The sequence below is a fragment of the Pinus tabuliformis genome, chromosome 9 (assembly GCF_031772625.1).
Source record: "Pinus tabuliformis cultivar Carrire ecotype Pingquan chromosome 9, CPIR1, whole genome shotgun sequence".
NCBI lineage: Eukaryota > Viridiplantae > Streptophyta > Pinopsida > Pinales > Pinaceae > Pinus > Pinus tabuliformis.
In genome coordinates, this window is record NC_142307.1 from 1,530,657,539 (window position 1) to 1,530,668,394 (window position 10,856).

Here is a 10,856-nt window from a genome sequence, read left to right on the forward strand (position 1 = left end):
ATAAATATTAGTAAAGAGGAATCAAATATTTTTACATATAAATTTTCGTTTTCAAGCTTCAGTGATCCATAATGAATTAAGCAAAGTCTTTCTATAGAAATCACATAGGAGAAATTTTTGGCCTAAGTGTTTCGAACCAACAAGTGTGGTTTATCATCAAAACCAAATTTTTCTTTAAATTTTATATTCAAAAAGACTTTACATTTTGAAAGATTAAAAAATATTAATAAAGAGGAATAAAATCTTTTAGATATAAATTTTTATTGAAATTTTGAATTAAAAAAAATTACATTTTGAACAATTAAAAAATATTAATAAAGAAGAATAAAATCTTTTAGATATAAACTTTTATTGAAATTTTGAATTAAAAAAAATTACATTTTGAACAATTAAAAAATATTAATAAAGAAAATCAAATCTTCTAGATATAAATATTTCTTCACATTTTATATCTTAATAAACCAAAATTAAAATAAATCTGAACTAATCTTACTTAGCAACTTAAATATTTGGCACACAGATATTCAAATTAGATTTAAAAGTTCAAGGCCATTGAATATAATGGAGTTCCGAATCGAGGAAGTTAATAATTTTTTAGACAGAGGTCCATGCATATTCAAATCCGTAGCCACTTGTATTTTTTTTTTTAATTAAAAGAAAATATTTTGATATAAATTATTATATAAAAAAATAAAAGACAACTCGTTTAATTTTTAATTTCTTCATGGTAATTGAATGCGGATCTATTCATTTGTAACTGAATGCGGATCTATTCATTTGTAAATAAAACATTTTCTCCATGGTAACTGAATGCGGATCTATTCATTTGTAAATAAAATATTTTCTCCATGGTAACTGAATGCGGATCTATTCATGTGTTTCATTCCTTTAAATCAGTTGTTCAACGCTTCAATCCTTCGTTTGTTGTGAACCCAAATCTAATTTTGAAGCATGGAATTAGATCTCCCCGTTATCGATCTTGCGGCCCTTCATTGGAAGTCCAAAGCAGAAAGCAATGAGCAGCAAGTGAGGAGAAGCGATGAAGAGCTTCAAAAATTGAGGGACGCTTGCCAACAATGGGGGTTCTTCCATGTGATCAACCATGGAATCAACCCAACTCTTATTGGAACAGTAGATTCCATTGCTCGGGATATGTTTTCACTGCCCACTGATATCAAAGAAAAGGCCATTTTACCAACTTTCTTTACTGGTTATATCCAGCCGGAGATACGTCCCATGGGAAAAGAATCGGCACCTGAGAGCATGATTATTCCCAATGACCATATACTCCATCAAGTCTCTTCCAAGTTGTGGCCCCAAGGAAATCATAGATTTTGGTAGGTTTTTGAAACACTGATTTTCCTTTCTTTCTTTTTTTCAAATTATGTAATTTTGATGGCTATATATAGTCTATTATATGATATTAATATAGTTTCATTTTAATTTGGATAAATTTATTTCAGCGTTAATTTATTAATTATAGGGAGGAGTTTTACAGGGTTTTAGATAGATAGATCGGATTAAAGTAATATATTAGACATGATGAAGATTCTAGAAACATCTAATCTAAATAATTGGGTTGTTTTATTGAGCTGGTGATTTATTTTGTTCATTTTCTCTGATAATTTGTTATGATGAAGCGAACATATCCAAGAATATAAAAGCGAGTTGAGGGAGTTGTCACGTGAGATCCTAAAACTCATTATTTCCAGTTTGGGTGGGGATGTCTCTAAACACTATAGATCAACCCCCTTCGAAAATTGTGAATCCCAAATCCGCATGAATTTCTATCATAATAACAAAAACCCGGAAGCAACAACTGAGGATCATCAAATATTCTCTGAAGCTCATACAGACATTGGGTGCCTTACTATTTTGTACCAAGATGATGTGGGTGGTCTTCAGATCCGAACAAAGGAAGGAGAGTGGGTTAATACAAAGCCCTTGCGTGGATCCTTTGCTGTTAATATTGGCGACTGTCTACAGGTCAAACACTGCAACACATCTTTCTTTGGAAATTAGAAATATGTTTTAGAAGTAGAACAAAATATAATTGAATGATGTTTGTAAATGGCAGATGTGGAGTAATTGCAGATACCGTAGCGCAGAACACCGCGTGGTGTATGGAGGATGTAAAGTGAGGAGGTTGTCGATTGCCTTATTTATGTTTGTGCAAGACGAAGCTGAAATTTGTGCTCCTCAAGAATTGATTGATGACAAAAGCCCCCGTGTGTATAGAGCATTTACATTCAAAGAGCTGAGGGCGTACTTCAAGAATGTTGGGCCAAGTTTAGGCGGAAGTGATGCTTATTTCCGAATATAATGGACTTTGAACGACATTCAATGCTCAAAAAATGTCACTATAGTAATAGTATAGGATTATTATGATTGCATTATGATTCAGATTTAAAACTTTCTAAAGTTTTTGCATTTTAAAGAAGGTTTAAATTTATGTTCATTTTTTTCGCATTTTAAAGAAGGTTTAAATTCATGTTCATTTTTCTCTTTTTTTGTGTTTGATAGATCCATGGTTAAGATTCATCTACACTAATATAATTATAGAGTGTATCTTTGGCATTAATTTTCTTGATATTGTTACAGTGAAGGCTTAACTACAACATTTTTTTTAATATACCTATAACAAAGATTTTTTATACGGAAATTCTCTCTATGGTTGATGATTTCAATGTAATAAGTGATTTTTAATCTTCCTCAAGTAATTTGTTTGTTTTTTTTCTTAATTTCATATTTGGGTTGAGCCTATGCCCGCTCCAATGTTTGATAATAGAATGACTTGTTCACAAACAAGATGCTGCTAAATTTGGTGGAGCTTGAACACCCCTTAGGATAATTAGATTCCCTTAAAAATGACTTCCATTCCCAACCTCTTCCCATAAAATTTAAGCCTGAAGTATTTTAATATTTACATATTTTTTATATATTGTAAAGAAATTTCTCATTAAAATAAAAAAATTAAAAACAAAAAAATTTAGCTCTTTAAAATTGGGAATAACCAACACAACTCAAAATTGATAAAAACTATTAACCATGAAGGGAAAAAAAAAAAAACCAGCTCATACTTTTAAACCCCTTACTTTTCTTTAGTAATGTAAACTATTTCTACTTAGTACAATAAACCTCCATTTGATAGTAATGTAAGTTATTTCTACTTATTAGATTAAACTTTATTTAACAATATCGCGAGTAGTTACGAAACATTACTAAGTGTAAAGGAAACAAAATAAAAAACAATGCTATGCTATATATATATCATGAAGTTTAATTACGTGTCTTCATGGTCTCTGTCCCTAAACCTCCCTTAGATAAACCTCCCTTAAATAATACGTTGAATTCTGACCTGCCTTCAAAGTCTCTTCTCCCTTAATAAATCAAAGAATCTTTGATGACAAACTGCAAACTGCAATGATGATGCCAAGTGGCTTTGTGATCACATGAAAGGATTTATTATATATTTGTGTTATTGCTACGAGAATAGCAAGGCTTTGGCGTTCACTTTGAGTAGTTAGATTTTGTTGTAGGATATTACATATGTATGGTGACCACGCTGGCAAAGACGGTAGACACATTGACAATTAAGGTGGATGGCACCGATCTCAAAGCAGAATTGGCAACCGTTGGAGTTCTGAAATAAGTTTATGGACTTTACGATCCCCTCCCTTTAGAAACTAATGAAGAACAACAAGCTAGCGGCCTCTAGGACCAGTTTATGGGAGATTCTGATACACAGAAGGAAGAAGCAGTTTAGATTGAACAAACAACTAAAGAAAGCATGGAAAAGGAAGCCAGAGATCATGTACCAAGATGATGTGTGTGGTCTTCAAATCTGAGCAAAGGAAAAGAGTGGGTTTATACAAAGCCCTTGCTTGGATCCTTTGTTGTTAAAATAAGTGACTCTCTACTAGTCAAACATTGCAACACATGTTTCTTTAGAAATTATGATTATGTTGCAGAAGTAAAATAAATAATTGAATTCTTTTTGTAAATGGAAGATGTGGAGTAATTTCATATATCGTAGCACAAAGCACCACCTGTTGTATGGAGGATGTAAACCGAGGTTGTCGATTGCGTTCTTTATGTTTATGTCGAACGAAGCTAAATTTGTGATCCTCAGGGATTGATTGATGAGAAGCACCCCCGCATGTATAAAGGAAATACATTCAAATAACATAGGGCTTACTTCACGAACGTTGGCCCGAGTTTGGGTGGAAGTGATGCTTATTTCTGAACATAGTGTTTTGAAAATAGCAACAAGAAATGCTATAAATAGCATTGCTATAGATAACATTTCAAGTACCAGTGTGGAAAATAGCAACAAGGAATGAAAAAATAGCATTGCTATAAATAGCATTTCGTGATAGATTCCGATTTTAATTAGTCCCTAAATTAAAATTGAGAATTAAAATTCGAATTTGATCTTAGCAGTTGTTTGTAAAATAATTAATTAATTCATCTTAAGTTAATTAGTTGGAGAAAATCAAACATAAAGTCTGTGTGAAGACATGCAACAATTATCCCTTTGATTGAGAAAGTTATCCCTTAATTAAGGAGATAAAGATGAGTTGTATTTGAGTTGTAATTAGTTAGCTCAGTTCATTGAGTTAAGTCCAGTTAAATTAGTTCCAAACAGTTGGAGGAACTAATTGTGAGTTCAATCAGTTAATACATGCATGCATGCAACTAGTGTTCTCCAGATAACTGAATATTCTCGCATAAATAACCAATGCATGCCAGTTAAGAGAAAGACCCAATTGAGATTAAAGGAAGGGATAGTGTACTATTAGTTGGAAGAATTTTCCTATAAAGGAAACTCATCCATGCAGAAGGAATTATCTCCTTCAGGATTGCACAATTATTTCAGAGGTCAGTGTTGTGTGTGAGAGGATTATTCACACAGGTTGCAGCTAGAGGACCTAGGAGAAACTGTGCAAGGAAATGGGAGGCTTGGAGCACTGAAGGAAGGCATATGTGTTGTCTATTCTGTCTATGAGCAGTAGCGAGGGATTGTATTGAAATTTGAATAGATTGTGAGCTAAAGCTTTGTGTAATCTTGAGATATTTCCATTTGTATGATAATACATATAGCGGGATTTTTAGTTGAGCGTTTCCCTTGAGTATTTTTTGTGTTTCATGTGTATTGATTCTTCTTCTGGTTATATGTGTTCTACTTGATCTTACTCAAATCTATTAAGTTTCCGCAAGTTTGATTGTAGAAGTAGATTAAAGTATTTTGCTTTAGTATATTGCATTATCAAGTTAATCTATAGTGAGAATTTCTACATGGTATCAAAGCTGAGTTTATCAGAGCAGTGAACAGTATACGAAGAATAGAATTCGAAGTTACAACCAAAAAAAAAAAGAGCCACGAGTTTGCAGAGAATATTTGAAATTTTTTGTGCAAAATTTTTAGAAACAAATAGTAGATTCGGATTCCTTGTGGAAAAATACCCAAATTCAAAAAAAAAATCGGCTGAATCGAGTTCAGATGAGGGAGATATCACTGATTTAAAATCAGCGCTTTTTCTAGAAAATTTCGTGACGGCGGGAAAGATGAAACAAATTGGTGTGCTAGCCAAGAACTTGTATGATCTTGAGGTTCAAGATGCATGCAAAGCCTTGAGGAGCAAGGCAAATGTTGGATACTTTGTGGTTGAGAGGGAGAGTACATTACCTCTCAACATGCAGCGCCAGAAGAAGTCTCAAACAATTGTGGAAGAGCCACAATTGGTGAAGCACCTTCAGGAGGTTGTGGAGCAACCACAAGTGGAGAAGTCGAGAGGAGATCGATTGGAGACATCCAATCATGCAAAGACCTCCAGTAGGGGGAAATTTCGAGTCAAGTGGGCAAAGGGATCACATGCATCCATACCTCCAGGTGTGAGGTAAGGCAATGTGAAGTGATGGTCCTAAGAAGGCTGAAATAGGGGTAGGATCTTTGAGGTACCCAACCTCTTTGATTAGATCTTGCTACGGGAGTCCTGACGAGGAGTAGCAGGACTAGCTAAGTGGGTATAGATGAATGCAGATGGAGCGGCAGAGAGAGCTGCAGTGCAAGAGTCCCAAGACAGCGCAGAGTTAGCAGGCTGCAGTAATGCGAGAGACACAAGAGTGTTGCACTAGTGTGGGATGTTACAAAGAGGTGTGCGACAATGCAATATGCTTGTTGCGGTAGCGCAAAGGTCAGAGAGGGAGCACTTGTCAATTTCAGAGAGAGCTTCAGCATCAGAGGGTGTTTCTAGCCCAACAAGGAGGTCAGTTGGGAGATCAGTTACTTACTTCTCAATAACTAAGTTGCAGTGCAGCAGTGGGCAGCACGACGCAACATGATGAGAGGAGGTGTAGTGCAAATGCAGTGTTGGGAGATAGGACCAGCAGCAGCACGGATGTAGCGGGAGGAATTAGTGTGATTGATGCAATCAGAGATCAAAGTGACATACGCTAGAGAAATCAGAAACTAAAGGGCACAGAGGTGCAGAGTTTTCAGTCGATAGAGGCAATAGCAGTCAGAGACTTTGATGGCAAAGGCATCATTCTGATTCAAGTTGGATATCTTTTCTTTCTGGAGTTGCTGAAGCAACAACACTTGAGAGAAGTGTTACATGCAAAACATTCCAAAGGTTCAGGATTGGGTTCAAGTTGAATGTCTTTCTTGTTGAGAGGGAGTGTTGAAAATAGCAACAAGAAATGCTATAAATATCATTTCTATAAATAGCATTTCAGGTACCAGTGTGGAAAATAGTAACAAGGAATGAAAAAATAGAAATACTAAAAATAACATTGCTATAAATAGCATTTCAAGATAGATTCCAATTTTAATTAGTCCCTAAATTAAAATTGAGAATTAAAATTCGAATTTGATCTTAATAGTTGTTTTTAAAATAATTAATTAATTCATCTTGAGTTAATTAGTTGGAGAAAATCAAACATGAAGTCTTTGTGAAGACATGCAACAATTATCCCTTTGATTGAGGAAGTTATCCCCTAAATAAGGAGATAAGGTTGAGTTGTATTTAAGTTGTAATTAGTTAACTCAGTTAACTAAGTTAAGTCCAGTTAAATTAGTTCCAAACAGTTGGAGGAACTAATTGTGAGTTTAGTTAGTTAAAGCATGCATGCATGCAACTAGTGTTCTCCAGATAATTGAATATTCTCTCATAAATAACCAATGCATGTCAGTTCAGAGAAAGACCCAGTTGAAATTAAAGGAATGGACGGTGTACTATCAGTTGGAGGAATTTTCCTATAAAGGAAACTCATCCATGCAGAAGGAATTATCTCCTTTTGGATTGCGCAGTTATTTCAGAGGTCAGTGTTGTGTGTGAGAGGATTATTCACACAGGTTGCAGCTAGAGGACCCAGGAGAAACTGCGCAAGGAAATAGGAGGCTTGGAGGACTGAAGGAAGGCATATGTGTTGCCTATTCTGTCTATGAGCAGTAGTGAGGGATTGTACTAAAAGCTGGATAGCTTGTGAGCTAAAGCTTTGTGTAATCTTGAGATATTTCCACTTGTATGATAATACATATAGCGAGGTTTTTAGTTGAGGCTTTCCTCTGAGTATTTTTTGTGTTTCATGTGTATTGATTCTTCTTCTAGTTATATGTATTCTACTTGATCTTGCTCAAATCTAGTAAGCTTCCGCATGTTTGATTGTAGAAGTAGATTAAAGTATTTTGCTTTAGTATGTTGCATTATCAGGTTAATCTACAATGAGAATTTTTACATAGTGGACTTTCAGCAAGATTCAATGTTCAAAAAATGCCACTATAGTATATGATTATCATTGCATTATGTTTGAGGTGCAAATATTTTTTTTTAAGTTTTCTATTTTAAAGGAGGTTTACATTTCTTTGGATCTTTCTATGTGTTTGATAGATTCAGAAGTTAAGATATCTACACTAATATCATTATTATTACAGAGGGTGTTTTTGACATTACTTTTCTTGGTTTTCTTATACTAAAAGTCATTTCTTAACTACAAAATTTTTTTAATACATTGATTATCCATATGGTTAATAATTAATGTAATAGGTTGATACTCTTCTATTTCTACATTATTTTGTTTATTACTCCCTACATTGCTAAAGAATATAATTCCCAATACTAATCAAACAATAAAGTGTTTCTTATTAGAATAACAAAAATTGTATATTAATTTGATTTTTAAAATAAAATAAAAAATTTAATATTTTCTAAATTTTTAAATTACATTATAATAACATATTTATTAAATTGTCCACAGGGATTTGGTCTAATGGCAAGCGAACGATCTACTAAGTCGTTCATGCAGCTATGCAGGTTGCAAGTTCAAATCACAAGAATATTCAAGGGAAGGTCAAGGCGGGCTGGGCGGACCCTCCTAGAGGTTATAGAGGTAGCTGATGGGATTCGACCCCGTGTAACGCAAGTACGATACCACCGCCATTGTTGATTCCTCTAGTAGAAAAAAAAACAAAAAACAAAACATATTTATTAAATTAAAAATTTAATTTCAATATAAATATTAAAATTATTATTGATAAACATATAATTGAAATAAATAAATTATAATATCCTAAATAATTTTTAAAAATAATGCATCCATCGTGTGTGTTTGTGTGTGTGTGTATATATATATATATATATATATATATATATATATATATATATATATATATATATATATATATATATATACTAGCCCTAAATAACTTTTAAAGTTATTTGCTTACTCATAACTTTATCTATATGAAAATATTTAAAAGTATTTACACTAGCGCTTAACTTTATCTATGTGAGAATATTAAAAAATATTTACTCTAACCCCTAATTTTATCTATATATATTCTCAAAATATTTACACTAACCCCTAATTTTATCTATATATATTCTCAAAATATTAATTTTGTGCAATGCTTCATAACATTCATATATCATTTCACATCTTCTTCATCTATATTTCAAAATAACTTTTAAAATTATTTACAATGGCCTTAACCTTAACCTTATCTATGTGCATTCTCACAATATTAGTTATTTGCAATGCTTCATAAGTTTCATATATCATTTCACAACCTCTTCATCTATATTTATAGCTTTAAATCATTTTTAAAGTTATATGCTGAATAACTTTTAAAAATATTTACATTAGCCTCTCACTTTATCTATGTACATTTTCACAATATTAGTTTTAAGCAAAATGCTTTATAGTTTTCATGTATCATTTCACATTCTCTTCATCTATATCTCTAACCTTAAATAACTTTTAAAATTATGTGTTAAATCATTTTTAAAAATATTTACACCAGCCCTTAAATTTGTCTATATGCATTCTTACAATATTAGTTTTGTTCCATACATCATAACTTTCATATATCATTTCACAACCTCTTTATTTATATATCTACATAATATATCTATTAACATTTAAATTAATAAAATTTATTAAATACAAAAATGAAAAAAATGAAAAACTTAAGTCAATAAAAAAAATTGAATTAACCAACGTAACTCAAATAAAACTATCAAACTTTGATTAAATTAACCGACACAAATCAAATTAAAATCATCATAATCTTCTCTAAATCTAAACCTAATACTTATAAACCCCTCAAACTAATACTTGTATTTAAACCCCTTACCCTACTTAAGTAATGTAAGTTATTTCTCTTTATTCGATTAAAACTCACATTATTTATATTTATTACAATAAACCTTTATTTGACAATATCGAGTAGTTACGGGACATTACTAAGTGTAAATGAAACAAAATAATAAACAACACTATGCCATATACATCATGAAGTCTAATTATTAGGTGGCTTCAAAGTCTATGTGCCTTAAGAAATCAATTTATCTGTTTAATTCTTACGTGGCCTCAAAGTTTGTTGTACCTTAATAAATCAAAGAATATTTGATGACAAACTGGATGCTACACGGATGTTGCTGCATGATGCCAAGTGGCTCTGTAAGGGCATTAATGTTCATCTTTTGCTGCATGATGCCAAGTGGCTCTGTAAGGTCATTAATGTTCATCTTGTGATCACATGAAAGGATTCGTCATCATTAATTACTTATTATATAATCATTAATTATTTATTATATATTTGTATTTTATTATGATTGATTTTTATTTTGATTAATTTTTTATTATATATTTGTATTTTATTATGGTTGATTTTGGAGTTGTCCATTGAGGTGGAGGAATTGCCTGGACGGCCAAAAGTGACTGGAATCCGAGCAAAATAATTTCAAAAAATATTGTAGTGGCAGTGTTTGAATCGTGTTTTTGATGGTGGAAATGGATTCAGCACCATCAAAAACGTCTAGAACACCTAAAATTTTGAAATTTAATAACTATAACTTGGATTTACAAAAACCTTGCCGGATTTTCTCTAAATATGACCAGATTTCCATAGCTTTCCGGGCAATTCCTCTAGCTAGTTAGACTACGACATTGATTTTTACCATGATTTTTTTTTTAATAGAAACGGTTGAATTTTATTAATAAGAAGAGGTTGGGCAAGCCAAACAACCTCGAGTGCAGACAAGTGTGAGAATTCAAGCGCAAAAGAGATCTCCTATCCTTGCTTGACTATGGTGCTCTTTTCTTTGAAGCTTTGGTACATTCCTAGGTTAAGTTAAAACCCACAGACACTATGTTTTATGGGCCAAAATACCAACCTGTAAAATTAAAATGATTTTGATTAAAATTTGTCTTATCCCCTGTACCCGGCCCCATTACAGAGTTAACCCCCGCCAATCTCGACACGCGACAGCCATCAGATCTTCTCCTGCCCAGATCCGACGCATATCGCGTCCAATGCTTTCCGAACCTTAATTATTTAGGAGCGCGCCATA

The 10,856-nt window shown here is 32.6% G+C and overlaps 1 pseudogene; it reads left to right on the top strand.

The window, feature by feature from the left end:
* The first annotated feature begins 951 nt into the window (after positions 1-951).
* LOC149154437 (C4-beta,C20-epoxidase pseudogene) lies at positions 952-2,323 on the top strand (annotated as a pseudogene).
* Positions 2,324-10,856: the final 8,533 nt, after the last annotated feature.